Source organism: Sinocyclocheilus grahami, unplaced genomic scaffold (genome assembly GCF_001515645.1).
Source record: "Sinocyclocheilus grahami isolate Dianchi unplaced genomic scaffold, SAMN03320097.WGS_v1.1 scaffold267.1, whole genome shotgun sequence".
Lineage (NCBI taxonomy): Eukaryota > Metazoa > Chordata > Actinopteri > Cypriniformes > Cyprinidae > Sinocyclocheilus > Sinocyclocheilus grahami.
In genome coordinates, this window is record NW_015505446.1 from 883,404 (window position 1) to 898,485 (window position 15,082).

Genomic DNA, 15,082 nt, shown 5'->3' on the forward strand with positions numbered 1-15,082 from the left:
CTGCGTCATTACGTCACGTCTGTAAACATAAAGAAATTGTCCCGGCTACTAGGCTATCGCATGTGAGGATCCTGCAGGTGAAGGATCGTTTATAGCCTTTTCTCACAGCAGCCAGAATTGAATGTATCATTTTGATGGCGGATTGTAATCCATAAAGGATTATGTTTATGAAACATGTGAATGAAATTAAATTATATTACAGTTTTAAATGTGCTTCTGATTATAACCTGGGATTACAAAGATTTGTATTTTAAAGAAAACCAGTTCGAAGGGAGCATAATTAGATTTTTGGGTTAAGAGAATTTCTTAATATGAAATCGAAGAGTATGAGTATTAGATTAGACTGTGCAAAAATTGAAATCTACACGCTAATACACACTATACTCATAGTCACCAATGCTGATGTTGTTAACATTAATCATTTGAGAATAAAGTATAACAATAATAATAATTTGCACGGTTTGATGTGATATGAGCTAACCGATCTTTAGATTTAATCACCATTGATAGCGAGATTTATGGTAATGCTTTTTTCCTCAGTTGGTCAGAACAAACGTGGCAGACTTGTTACTTACTTGTTCAGATGGCAATATACGGAGAAAATTCTTATTTGAGTCATATATTCCAAGACGTAGGCTAGAATCTGTGATTGAGAAGTACAGTAAATATCCACACCGGTGCGGTGACTGACTGCCACACATACTCTTCAGAACATTAGATTCATCCGCTGGAGCCGTGCCGCCGCACAACCCATGCAAGCTAGATAATTCCGCACACAGCCGCAGTTCCAGGTTTTCAAACAGAGATGGCGACAGAGGCAAAACTTACGGACTGCAGCTTTAAGCTCATAGTTAAATTTGTTTGAACAACCAACCAGCCTGCGCATAGCAACAATGGTGTAAGTTTAGGGGGCGTGGCTACATTTTGACCAACCGATAGCAGATGAGGGGAGTGGTTCAGAAGATCAATCTTTTGATTGCTTTTAATTTTGTTTTAAGGGCGAGGAATGTTTTTTCCTTAACGTGTTTAATTATCGTCCTGATTCACATATCGCTGACTGCCAAAAAAAACTTACGTTTTGTGACAAGATTTTGAGCAATTAGCGCTGCCTTTTTCTTGTGATGCAACCTTCCGTGTACGATGTTGTGTTGCGATCTGCTGTCGCCTCATTTCGTAAATCTATTTCTGTTGAATTGAGTGGGAGGCGTGATTGTGTTTGGGTTGGTGGGGGTTTATTCAGGTTGCTTCTGTTACAGTGGCACCCAGAGGCAGTTACTTTCATGAAGACAGATAAGCTCACCGTGAAAATCCCTCTCGCTCTCCCCACCACCACGCCGCACGAGTACCACCCGAGCCTTCTCTTCCACTTTCTGGAGAGTTCTTTAACCTTGATGAGTGAGATGAAGGGGTCAGGGAGGATAGACAAGTGACTGCTCTATGTTACAGTGTATGTATAGAAAAAAAACCACCCCTCCTCCCTGTCAGGATCAATACGGCTAACCGAGAGCTGGGCTAGTCAGGCATTGAAGGTGGTGGGTGTAGGAAAGCTCTACTGAGGGCCATAAAGAGTCTTAAGTGCGCCTGGTATAGCGTCTCTGCTTTCGGCTGTCTTTACACATAGCGGTCACATAGTCTCGCCTGTTGATTCCAGATTTGTGAGATTTAACATGCTCTGTGGTCAGAGCTTTATGTCCATGTCTGCTTCATTTGGCTCTGCCCTACTTGAGAAGATCTGTTTTTGTGAGGGAGCACCTCAAGGGTGTGTTTGTGTGTTTTCTCATACTGAATGACAAATGTGTTGCAGACATAATAGACAGCATAGTTTAAAGTATGAGAGACTTTTATAGTTGCATAGATAATTCTATAAATTTGTTTCAGGAAATATGTGACTGTGACAGACGCTGCCTTATTTTCTTCATTGGGACTCCGATCCAGACCTTCTTGTCGCAGATAGAGAAAATGTTTCACAGTTTGAAGAGTTCTCCAAAAAAACTGGTGAAACTTTGTAAAACTTGTTAAGGTAGACAGTGGTGAAAGATGATTTTTGCTGGCTTGATGGTGTAGTTATGGCATTTAAAATTGATAAACAATAATTTGATAATAAAAATAGTATTTTTTATATATAATATTTATATAATACTTTAATATAACATATAGTATTTTTATATTATATATAATATTATATAATATATTATTATATTATATAATATTTGAAAAAATATTAAAAAAAAATAAAAAATATTTGAAATAGTCTTATTATAGCATTTTATGTTAATCATAGAATATATGATATTTTAAATACTATAATTTATTATTTATGTAATGTAGTGGGATAATGTACAGTCAGCCCATCATCACAAAATAAACACCTTCAAAATGATGTATCTGGGATATCTATTTTGTGACAATGACCGGCTAACTGTACATTATCCCTTATTAGCTATCATTATTAGCCTTCACTAATCCTGCAGTGATTTTCCTCTCTCAGGTGGTTGAAACATTCACTTGCTCATGAGTTCTCCACTCCCTACTCAGCTTAGGTAATTGAGTTGAGTGAGAAGTTAACCACCCGTCTCAATGGCAGGGAATCCTGGTGCCCCTCCCTCTCAGGAGGGTCACATTGTCCAGCCCCTCTCCCACCGGTGTAATCCCTTCCACCGGGACAAAGGACCTACCCACAGGCCACGGAGGTACATTAACCCACCAGCCAGCGAGCTCTCTGACCTGAGTGGCAAAGCCCCGTTCATCCAGCCCGGCTAACAGCTACCGGCACTCGGCACATCAAAGCCGAGAACTGAGCTTGTGTGTGCGGTTACTTATTCATGTGGACCTGGGAGACAGTCCGTGGAGATGAAACGGCAGTGGCGAGGAGACCCACTGATGTGCAGAGTGGAACAGCTCCCCTGTGGTCTCAGTAAGGAGTTAGAAAAGCCGGAGCCGACAATGGTTGGTGCTGTGATCTATGTCGCAGCGCTGAGGGGATATCTGGCCCCTACATCAAACATCTTGTCCCAATAATGTGGCCTGTTATCAGAGCGAGTGATGCCCACAGCTTGGCTTTAGCTGACTGTGTACTGTACTGTGATCTGCTGTAGTTGAGCTGCAGCATTTGTGATGTGGAGATTATGTCAGACATAACAGCGACATGTGAATCCAATACACTTGGAAGGCTGTGGAAGTAGGAAACTTCAGTATTGTTGATCTACAAACGCATAAGGTTGAAAGTGAGTGTGTAATTTCTGTGAGAACAAACAGAACGATTGTTTTCAAACTGGTCTTCTGAACCACTCCCCTCATCTGCTATTGGTTGTGTTGAACAGGTAGCCACGCCCTTAAATTCACTCCATTGATTGAGCCAGTGTTGCTGTGCTGGCTAGTCGGAATGTTCAAACCAGATCCGTTGAGAAACAGAGTTGTGGCATGCTTTGATCTCGCCGCCACATGGTCCCGTGGTTCATGGAGCTCTCGATTAGTTCCAAACAACTCTGCACTGTCAGCCTGTTTGAATGGGTTTAATCGGGACAGACAGCAGTTTCACTATAATTTCAGCAATTTCTAGTAATTATTAACACATAATGTGTATTGATTGTGCATTGATAACTACACTGCCTATGCTTTACAATAGCATTTTATTCGGGGGAGTGATAAAGACAGCATTAATATGTTATCATGCTAATTAATTTATTCACCTTCATGCCGTTTCAAACCTGCATTACTTTCTTTTTTCTGTGGAGCACAAAAGAAGATAATCTGAAGAATGTTTCAACTGTTTTTGTATATACAATGATTTATATACCATATTGATATATGAAATATTGAATATATACAACTTTCAATGCATGGACAAAAACAGTTGGAAAATAGTTAAAATACACAAGTTGTATATAAAACAAGGATTATTGGAGTATGTTTTACAAGAAAATGTTATTTTAGTTTTTCTACTTTAAAATTTTGTTTCAATGAATGTGTTACTTGCTGTTTCTTTGTAATTATTTGTGAAATTTACTAGCGATTTCTGAGTGAAAATAGTTTCTACATCATTTTTTCCACAGTATATCTTCTTTTGTGTTCCAGATGCAAAAGAAGAAAGTCATACAAGTTTGGAATATAGTAAATGATGACACAGTTTGAATTTTTGGGTGAACTGTGTGAACTTTGGGTGAAGTCTCTCTCTGCATATTAAGTAGTTTAGGTAGTTTCAAATTGTTAATTTGCGTACTGCAGCAAAACGTGTTACATTGCAAGTGAACGCATTAAAATGTAAAAATTCTCACACCAGTACTGTTGATAAATCACATGTTTCTCCTTCAAGGGCTGCAGTGAGATACAGGGGGCGTGTCCCCGCTGCCCCGCCGTCAGTCAGAGACGGAAGAGGAGGTGAGGTTGCCATGGGAACAAATGCTCTGTGTTAACCAGAAGGGAAGCAAACAGTAGTGTTTCATAAAGTAGTGTTCTTGAAAAGCAGGGTTGGTGTTGTGCAGAAGTTGCCTTGAAACTGGAGATCTTTTGAAAAGTGTGCATTATTTGTGTAAGGGCAAAACTGGTGCCGTTTAGCTGTGTGCTAAATTATGCTTTTTCAGTTTTGTTCGGAGTTGTGTTATAGCATGGAGAGTCTGATCTTAGGTTTTGCAGAGATATTCTTAAACCTCTGCAGCATTGCATAGGAACTCTCAAGGGCAGATTGATTGGCTTTGCTGTTGTAAAAGAGAGGCAATGCTTTGGTATGTTTTTGGCAAATAGAGTCCTTGGATTCTATTCTTTTGTATTCCGCATCTGTAAAAAAAAAAAAATTAAAAGATCATCTTATGCAGAGTGTACTTTATATTAAAGGAATAGTTAACCCCAAAATTATATTTCTGTAATTTTTGACTAAATTTGGAAGAATATTGTTGATGCTCTTTTACATACAACTAAACATACAACCTGTCCAAAATTTGCTAGCATCATAAAAGTAGTCCACATGATGTGCTATATTCCAGTCTTTATATTATAGCTTTGTATAATAAACAGACTAAAATTCAAATCATTGTTCACTGATAATCTTTCCTTCCACTGAAGTTTTCAAGTCTCATTCACGCTTGAGCATATTCAATCATGCCGCATGACAACGCTACACCAAGTTTGACATCAGTGATGAGTTTCAGCAAATAATAATTTCAATTTTAGGGTTAATTGTTCCTTTAAAAATATATAATTTGAGATGTATCATGATACATGTCTTCATCTTATGATATGTATATAGGCCTAAAGTACACCGATACATGTCTATTCCCAATGAAATATTTCATAAATGTTGGTAAATGCTACAAAGCTACTTGTTAGAATACAAGTGCAAAGAATTTCTGCCACATATTTAGAGTTAGGTGTGAACAAATGGAATTATATGAGTGTCAAAAACATGTATCAATCAACCATTAATCTGAATATGGTTTAAGACCTCAGTGTCTATGGTGGGTACCGCACGGTGTGTTTGTGATTGCAGATTATTTGATATTTTGCCTGCTAATCAAGTATCGCACAGTTCGCCCCTCTCAAATCGTCTTTTTCACCACTTCGCTCCTCCTCCTTTCCTGGAGGAGGACACAGAAGAAAAGATGGGGGAAGCTGACGAGATGTACATCTCGCGGTAGTTGGATATCAGGGCTGTACCTGATCTCGACCATGAGGCGACTGCAGCAGTGCCCTCCCTCTTTTGCTTTCTCGTATTCTCTCACGCTCTCCCTTGTAAGCTCCCTGAATATTTTTTTTTATCCATCCCCACACAGTTTCATTGTTCCCCTGTGCTTTGTAACTATGGCAGGCATGAAATGCACCTAAACGCAGAAAGTGGCTTCCCAGCCCCAACCTTCATACCCGTCCCGTTCGCCTCCTTTCCCGTCTCCCCTTCAATAATATTTATAGTGCAATCTTTTTCTCACCCCCATCTTCTTTTTAAGGATTTTTTTCTTTTTCTTATTCACAAGTCCAATGCCATGCCCCGGCCCCCTCCGATTCCCCCTTTTTTGCCCCAGCCCTCTCCCTTCGAGCTGATAGATACACTGTTCTCTCTTTCTTCGCCTTTCACCTCCCTCCGCCCGTCTTGCCGGCCCGGCACAATGTCGACGCTTTCTCCCGTGGCCGGCCGAATGCTGCCCTGAACTAACAATATCAGCAAGGCTGTCTCAATGCCAGGGAGCTCCATTGTGTTCTGCCAGAGGGGTGTTAACACCCATGTCTGGACCCAATGAATAGTATTATTGTATCTGAGACATGCAGCTTGCCCCCTCAGTTGCACCCTGCCCCTCAACTCCGAAGAGGTTCCCCATTTTTTGGCACTTAACCCACTTTTAGCCAACGTTATTTTGAGGTGAAACTTTCAGCGCTTTAGAACATGCATTACTGTTGTAGTTTTTTTTAGTTGTAGTATTGGCCGCCGGTTAAATAGGAACATCGTGGGATGGTTTACAAGGTTCCCACGGTCAAGAAAAGTCTGTGCATATTATGGAAAAGTAAAAAGTCATGGAAATTAATATATTTGTAGAGTTGCAAAACCTATGGATAGTCATTAGTCAAGTTAGCAGTTTAGCCATTGTTAGCTAATGTTTTTCATGCTTTAAATGCACAGTGAGTCCATAATGGAATGTCCTTTTGAACTAATTTGCATGACAACGGGTGTCCGAAATAATTTAAATAATTCCAGAGTTTGAGGAAGTGAAACGAAAACAAGAAAATATTCTCATCTGTGATCTGTGTTTACAAGTAGTGGTAACAACTTACTTAGTGCCTGTTTAAAGTCCCGGTTTTGTCTGCTGTACGGGGAAGCATCAGCGTGAGGGCTCTAAGTGCACTTGGCAGACAGTTTCTTTCAGCCTGACATCCTTAACTCAAAAAATCTCCTGCCTCAGCTTTTTTTATTCCAAGGTTACAAAGTTCACATTACTAACTGAGAGCAGATGCCAAAACATTCACCTTGCACATCTCCCTGATCAAAGCTGTGGATTGACATTTGCAATGGGCAAAATGCTGAAAGTTAAGATGAACTTGTTTTCTCTCTCTCCCTCGCTGTTTTGGCAGGAGTCGGAAGACGAGCAGAGAGTGGGAGTAGCGATAGTGGTGGAGGAGTGAACCCGGAGCAGGTGAACACAGCTGCGGACCGCCATGGGCTCTCTTCCATTGGTCCCGACTCTCCATCTTCGGGTCTCTGAGAGACGGCAGGGGCCAGCCAGGGAGCGTCGGAGTGGGCAGGCGAGGCAGCTCGCTTTCCCCGCCGGCTACCGGCTCCTCGGCAGCGAGGAGGGAGAGAAATCAATACTGAGGAGAGATGCTGCCAGGGGTCGCCCAACGCTGCCTCCAGCCATGGAGCCATGGGAGCCCAAGTGTTCAGCTTTCTCTCTCACAGCCCAATCTCAGTCAACTCGCATCAGCTAAAGAGAGGGCCAACAGCCTCGATGCTCTTCATGCTACACCCGGGTGTGTGTGTGTGTGTGGTTCTGCCAGAGGGCCTTTTCAGGCTCGGCATCACTTGATAAAACTTTGCCTGCTGGAGAACGAGTAGAAAAAGAATGTCAAAGGTCTTTCTTTCCCCCATCTTTGATTCCTTTTTCGCCATGAGTGCACATTCCCCCTGACTGTTGTAATGAGTGCTTGACGGAGATCTCTTTTACGTTGAATCAAGAGGCCTTCTCTTTTTAGTGGTCCTCCTCCTAAGCATGCACAAAGTGCTCTACATCTGATGGGCCGGGATGAGAGAGCAGTTTGAATCCTTTTTCCACCTTTTCCATGATGGTTTTCCATGATATTTTTGATGGACGCCACTATTCGAGAGGCTCGGAAAAGAACATGGCCTTGATTAGTAGGTGAAGGGTTTGGTGCTTAACCTTCCCGGGCACTTTGTAACGGCTTTCAACATTGCCAACCATGGCACTTCATTGGTATTAATAACATTGCGGACCAATCGAGGACAGTGCGATATGGAGAAGTTCCAAAAAGTTGCTCCCACAAGGCTGCAGATCCATTGGGATGTGGACAACTAAAACGTGGCCTGAACTAAATGTTAACATTTCAAAAAGTGGAGTGCTGGTGGCAGTGGATAGTTCCTGTATCCTTGGATGCTCAACGGGAACAAGTTTGATTCGGTAAGGAAAGATTTCAGTAATCTGTATACTTGGGTTAAGTAATGTCAGTTTTACGTTGTGTTCTAGTTGCTGGTTGAAGGTCCTGATTTGCATTATGTAAAACGAACAAAGTGACAGACAATTGTATAGATACCCACCATCCTGTCACGACTCCACTTGGCAGCGCCTTCGACAAAATGGCCGCCGATGCCTGCCAGCTGTCTCCCTGCCAAGATGGCGGCACCTTAAACGCTGCCCACCTGCCTAATCAAGGGCGATTATGTAGATTCCAGATAATTGTATTTGCATATGCTTATTCCCCTTGTTTATTATTGGTTGGGCCAGTAATTCATGCCGCCTTTGAAACACGCAGGGCATATGTGCCTGATTCCTTGATCGCTTGTATCCTTTTACAGTCTGTCTGTCTTTATGTTAAGCTGCGGTAGCGTTCTGTCATTCGAAATGGGAGAAAAATATGGCGTTAACACACACAAAGCATCTGATGCCTGTGCCATCTGTGACATCTGCGACTGGGTAGTCTCGCTACGTAAATCCCTCACTCGCAGGGCCCGGTTCCAGGCAGCCTCCCATAATGACCTCATTAGCATGCACAGCACTCCTCACCATAGGCCCTGGTGCACTGCTGTGCCGTGGGACCCGACAATCCGCGCCCTTCACACAAACGCTCGCCGGGCAACATTGTGTTCCTCCTTACAATACAAAACTTCACACTTGTTTTATTACAATCATGTCAGTGGAGCTGAAGATCTGAAAGGGGCTTAGGCAGTTAGCCTGCATGCTCAGGGAGATGTCTGTGCACAATGTCTGTGGTTTTTTTTTTAGCTACGCCAATAAATTGGTTGTTTGGTTGAGTCAGATTTTATTCATTTTAATTTTTCTTTCAATTGACTTTAAGGTCTGTGTGTTTTTGTTAATACAGCCCATTCAACTTAAAGTCCTCAATAGTTTAGCTTGAAATTGTAGCATCGTAGTAGCAGAAACTGTCTAGATCCGATTAGAATTTGTAATAATTCGCACTAGATGGCTAAATGGTAAGAAAATGTACAAGTTGGCTTTTACAAAAGTTTACAACCCAAAACCAAAACCTTGTAAATGTAAAAGTGAGGGGGTAGGGGGGGGGGGGGGTTGAAACATTAAAAAGTAGCACCTTGAGCCAAGTCGTGGAATCTTGCGATTTCGCCATCTCGTATGAAATATTGCTAGTCATCATGAGAGTTTTGACTAGATCTTGAGTCTTTCCATTTTGTTTCATAGTGATCAAACATGTCAAAATCTGACTGACCATATGGAAGTACGAAAAGGTTTTTGCAAAGATTGCGTTACGATTTTTACATGTAAGAGTGGCAAACGAATGCAGAGTAGAATAAAGTGTGAATTGCAAATTTATTTTGGGTTGTTGTTAGGGACGACACACAACATTTACTTGCTATGTTGCTGAGCAACATAGCAGATTCATATTGAATGTTCATATTTAAGCTATTTTATGTATTTGAGCTCATCCAAAAAGAATTTAGAGTGATCAGTTTTATACTATTAGATTGAATTGTTATTGCTCTTTTTTCAGTTTTGGTTAGCTTTTTTAAAACTAGCAAATTGGATGCTAGTGACACTACTGTGCTGTTAGCTGTCTAGAATAACAGTTTCTCATATTAGTCGAGTTGTTTGTGGTTCATAGGTGGGATATGTCATGTGGGTGGGGTGATTTGGTTTAAACTGGGAGGAGAGGGCAGTTCAATTTTGGGGTGAGTGAGGGGGGTGGTTTATGCGTCTGTCTGGACAAGTTGATGTCTAAAATGCATATTAGCAGCAGAGTGGTACGTCTGGGTCAGTCAGTCTGTGTTCGTTCCATATTTGCATATTTACAACAGCTGGGGAGCCCATATGTTTTAGCCTGAACCAGACAAAATTATATATAGTCTGACATGCTAGCAAGGCTACCACACCCCATGGCCCCCCTAAACAAACACACACACACACACTGCAAATCTTGTGCCATTCAAGGTCTCTTCAAAACACACACACAAAAAAAAGGAAAACCAAAAAGCTTTTATGCTAATCGCAGCGCTAGCCATGCGTGTGAGTACACTAGTGCAATTATGCATAATTCAGCACAAAGCTAGGCAGGGAGGCTGAGTACAGTAAATCCTGTTAGTAGCCTGCAAAGGCGGGAAAGGAAAGGAGGGGATGGATGAGCGAGTGTTATGCCCATTAGGTACCAGAATAAAGGCCATGTTTTCACCAGGACCTAGCGATATGTTAACCTCCCACCCCTGCTGTACAGGTGTAGACTTATGGTGGATGCCACAAGATTTAGGTGTCACAAGATGTTGATTGGCTTTGTCCTGTCTGTGCGGATACCGCAGTTACTTTCACATTAAAGGAGTAGCCACCCCAAAATTGAATTCTGTCATCATTTACTCACCCTTATGTCATTCCAAACATGTATGACTTTTTTTTTTGTCTTGAACGACATGAGTAAATGTTGACTAAAATTAAAACGAGTCTTTAAATTAAATTATTAGAGCTGAATTTATCTCATTTTGTTCTCATGACATTTATTTCATTTTAATTTATTTGAGCAATGCAATTTAATTAATTCAATTATTAGAATTGCCTTTTTATCAACAGCTACCAGGCTTCAGTTGTTGTCCTCATAAAATTAAACCATATTTTATTATTTTATTATTATATTTTATACTTTATATTTTATTTATTTTCTTTTAGAGCCAATCAATTAAATTATTAGAGCTACCTTTTTATTATCTGTTGTAACAGCTACCAGGCTTCAGTTGTTCTCACAACATGAAACCACACTCCTTCCGGCTGTCTTACATACCCACTTGTAAACCTTTTACACTTCTACCTTGAAGGCCTGTAAGTCTTAAAGCTTAATAACTGGGCTGACCTATCTCAAACGAGTGGTATCCTAGCTCCAACGCTCTATCAAAATATAAAATGCGACAACATAAAAAAAACCTTCCCTGCCTGTCTGCCATAAGCTTTTCTCAAATTCCTGATTAGCATTGAAGAAAAAGTCAGACCATTTTTTGCATTTCCACGAGTTCTGTAGCAGCATATGAGAGCGTTGTGGCTCCCCTCTGTGCGGAGACAGGCTTATATGTTTAATGTTTTGATGTTAGCCGTGCTTCAGCGCCATCTCAACGTTATAAGGGGGTTTCTATACTCTGAGTGCCCGCTGCTTTTATTTGCTTGGTTATTGATTGAATGTGGTCCACCCACAGAAGTAATAGTTGCTTAAAGCATTTATTGGCACTGCTCAGTTCTGCCAGGGTGATATGCAGTTTAAAAAAAAAATGCATTTGATTTTATTTTATTCCACCTGTGATCTGACTAAGTGGCTAGCCAGGCTAAAGACTTCTAAGGGATTCTGGCAACACAATTATATCTGTGTATTCATTAGCATAGTAGTTCATTTCATAATATTTTAAGCAGATTTACCTTTTACCACAAAGCACTCATGACCTTTTTGTATAACAACTTTTAGCATTTAGCATGTTACCATGCTGTGTTTATGGAATTGATTTTGTTGTGAAAATGTGGCATAATAGTGATCTGAACAGTTTACTTCTTAATGCTTGGCATTTTAGTTGATAAAAACACTTCCTTTTCTATTTTTTTTTTAAAGCCAGCAACCTTCTAAATGACTGTAAAATCGTTTTCCTGTGTGCAGGCCTATTACCAGCTCTTTTTATAATATTTTAAGATTTTTTAAAAATGATGACTCTTTTTATTTGTTAAATAAAGCTGATTAGCATGTATCATACCAGTCTAAACTGTTTAGTTTCTAATGCTTAGTATTTTAACTGATTTAAAAAAGGATATTTGTTCAGAATCACAGAACATTTTTTATGACACATCTATATATCTGATTAACATGTCAAAGTTTTACTCTTTATTTCGTTCTAGTGCTAATAAGCTATTTTCAAGATCAAGTACAATATATCAGCATTATTAAAAGCATAAAATTGTGCTTCACCTTGATCCCCCAAAAAGCTACTGGCCCTTTAAAAACACTCTAGCTTCGACCACAGCTGATTACAGTCGGAGGGAAAACAGGCATTTATCCAAGTCACTGATTATGTCATTTTTAAGCCCCCAAAACACAGCACTGCATGCGGAGTGTGTGGGGTGCGGAATTATGAAGCGAGGAGTGGTGTGTGTGAAGGAGAGAGTGGGAAATGGGAATGGAGTGCTGTTTTTGTATGATTAAACTGTCTGCTCGGTGGCACAGGCCACGCTGAAGAGCCGGGCCTGAGATTTGACCGTAATGAAAATGCCCCCGAACTGCAACCCCCACCATTTCAAAACGTTGCTTCAGACCAGCTCAGGTCTGTCTGTATGCTGAGAAGAGAAAGGAGACGTGGAACAAGATAGACAGACAGGGAGAAGGAAAGGGAATGAGAAAGAACCGTTCCGTAGCAAATGGTTTTGTTGGTCGCACGAGATGTAGACAGATGTTGACAGAAAGTGTAAGGTTGGGGTGAGGGTTTGAACAAGTAACTTTAAATTAGTGTTGAATTTTTGTGTTGTACCTCATATCCTGCCATTAAAGGGATAGTTCACCCAAAATTTTAATTCTGTCATTATTTACTAACCCTCATGTTGTTCCAGATATTTTGAGAAATGTAAAAAAAAATTTTTTACTTGTAAAAAGTACTTGATAATATCTTCTCTTGTGTTCTGAAATTCCTTCAGGTATGGATTGAAATGAGGGTGAGTAAATGATGACAGAATTTTAATCTTTTGGCAAACTATCCCTTTGAGGTTTTGTTCACGCTGCACACAAATTCAATTTGGTTTCAATTCAGTTTTTAGGACTGATTGTCCATTTTGTGTTTTTATTTTGTTTTGTTTTTTTGTTTTTTGCAGATGATGAAATCTGATCTATTTGTTTGAGTTTTCCTCTGTTCTTGTTCATCATGACATCTAGTTGCAGTGTTAAAGTCACAAGGAACATGAGAGAACATAAGCAGGCCATTTTGCACTTTCCTGCATGTTTTGTGTCTAAAACTGCTTACTCGTACACTACATAGTGAATGCTAGGGCTGGGTAAAAAATATCGATATCTCGATTATAATTGATTCTCATTTTAATTTTATCTTAAATCCCAAGAATCGATTAGTCTAGCCTGTTTTCAGTTAATGGATGGGACATTGAAGGGCATCTTCCATTCAATAAATCACAATAAGCATTGTGCTTTGGTACTTTTAATATGAAACAAAGTCTCAGATTTCAAATTATGTTCATTGTATTGTAGTATTCAAACAATAAATGCCATTTTGGCGCTGTTTAATGTGGAGTGATTGCTGAAGCGCGGTGCGCCTCGGTTCAATAAAAGTGGCAATGCGAGGCGCACGTGAACTGATCATCTCCATATTAATACCAGTTTCAGCACAAAATAAACATGACTAAACATCCGAAGGTAAGTTAAAAAAAGAGTACAACTTTACAATCCATATCCTCTCTCATGTATTTGCTCAATCAGTGTTTCAGCCACGCAAAGACGTCAATATAACAGCTTGTAAACAATATCACGTAACGTCATATTTACCTCAGAAGAAAACATATTCGGTGACCATAATCTCATTAGTCAGCTAGAAAAATAAACTGTAGAAAATTTTGCATGTATACCAGATATATATCCAAAATAATCGATATTGAATCGAATCGTGAATCGCAAGCTTGTGAATGAGAATCAAATCGAATCGTGAAATTTGTGTCAAAACCCAGCCCTAGTGAATACCACATAGTTCAGGAGAGAGTGATGGAAAATTAGTGTATTTAGACAGCTTCATATGAAATAACACTAAATGTATATAAAACCATATAAAATGTGTTTTGAATGACAAAAAATTACTTGAAATGTTAGCGTTCACACTGAGATGCATTTTAATCTGATTTCACACCACATGTGGATCATATTCATAAACATCAGATTTCACATGTTTTTTGTTGTTTAGACTACACAAAACGAAACTGATTTGAGTCAGACATACAAATTGTTTTTTGAAAATGAAAAACGATTCACAGTAATCGTTCTAATTCTATGAGAATATAGAAGTCCACACCACAAATATAATGGTAATGAGACAGAGGAACAATGCCACTGGAAATTTAGAATGATTTTCCCAGCTGATGAACAATAAAAACCTTGTCAGCCAATCAATATCCATCCTGCTTTAAAGAGCTCGAACATTTAAAGCTGCAGACAACAAAACTGCAGCATGTGCTTATGATAAACAGAACTTTATCGTTCCTTGCTGTGGATGCTAATATAGTTTTCTGTACATTTCTCGTTCTTGGTGTGAATAGGCCTTAAACGAGGAGATAATAGTACACCGAGCACAGTAAATATTTCTCTCCCCCACAAAGACTGTCTAAATATCGTCTCGGTTGAGCGTGGGAACGAGTAAAAGGCTCAAATATTCAATCATTCGCTGGCTAGACGACCCAGCTGCTCTATTCAGCTGCAGGTGAGGAAGGACCCTAGAGGTCAAGGTCAGGGGATTTGTTGTATGGTCAGACGTCTCGCTATACACCCCGAAATGTATTTGACTAGCAAATAAGGGGGTGCTTGCTACTGTGGATTCTTTTCTGTGCAAACCTGGCAAGGTTTTTTTTTTTTTTTAAATCTGTTAATTTACAAGATCATGAGCTTGTTTTAAAGAAGTCTACGGGCATTTATTTCTATCATCGGTCGCAAGGAAGCAGCATCGGTTTCACCGCATTTGTTCCCGCTGTCCGTCTCCTGCAGTGTAAACAATGATACCCCTTTAAGAGGAGGGCTTTTCTTCCTCTCAACATGTTACTCCAAAGAAACCAAGTTTTTGAATAGAAAACGAAGACACCAGCCCACCCTCTGGAACATTCCATTATTCATCTCCACCTATGCTTCATTAGCTCAGCTGAAAAAGTCTCCCCCCCCCCCCCTTCCCTATTTCACACAC

The 15,082-nt window shown here is 40.1% G+C and overlaps 1 long non-coding RNA gene across 3 annotated transcripts in view; it reads left to right on the plus strand.

The window, feature by feature from the left end:
- LOC107599455 (uncharacterized) overlaps positions 1-15,082 on the plus strand; it is a 47,564-nt gene that overhangs the window by 22,562 nt on the left and 9,920 nt on the right. For all 3 annotated transcript variants that reach the window (XR_001610667.1, XR_001610668.1, XR_001610669.1), the window contains one exon: positions 7,054-8,114. This is a non-coding gene — a long non-coding RNA (uncharacterized lncRNA). The remainder of the gene's footprint in view (positions 1-7,053; positions 8,115-15,082) is intronic.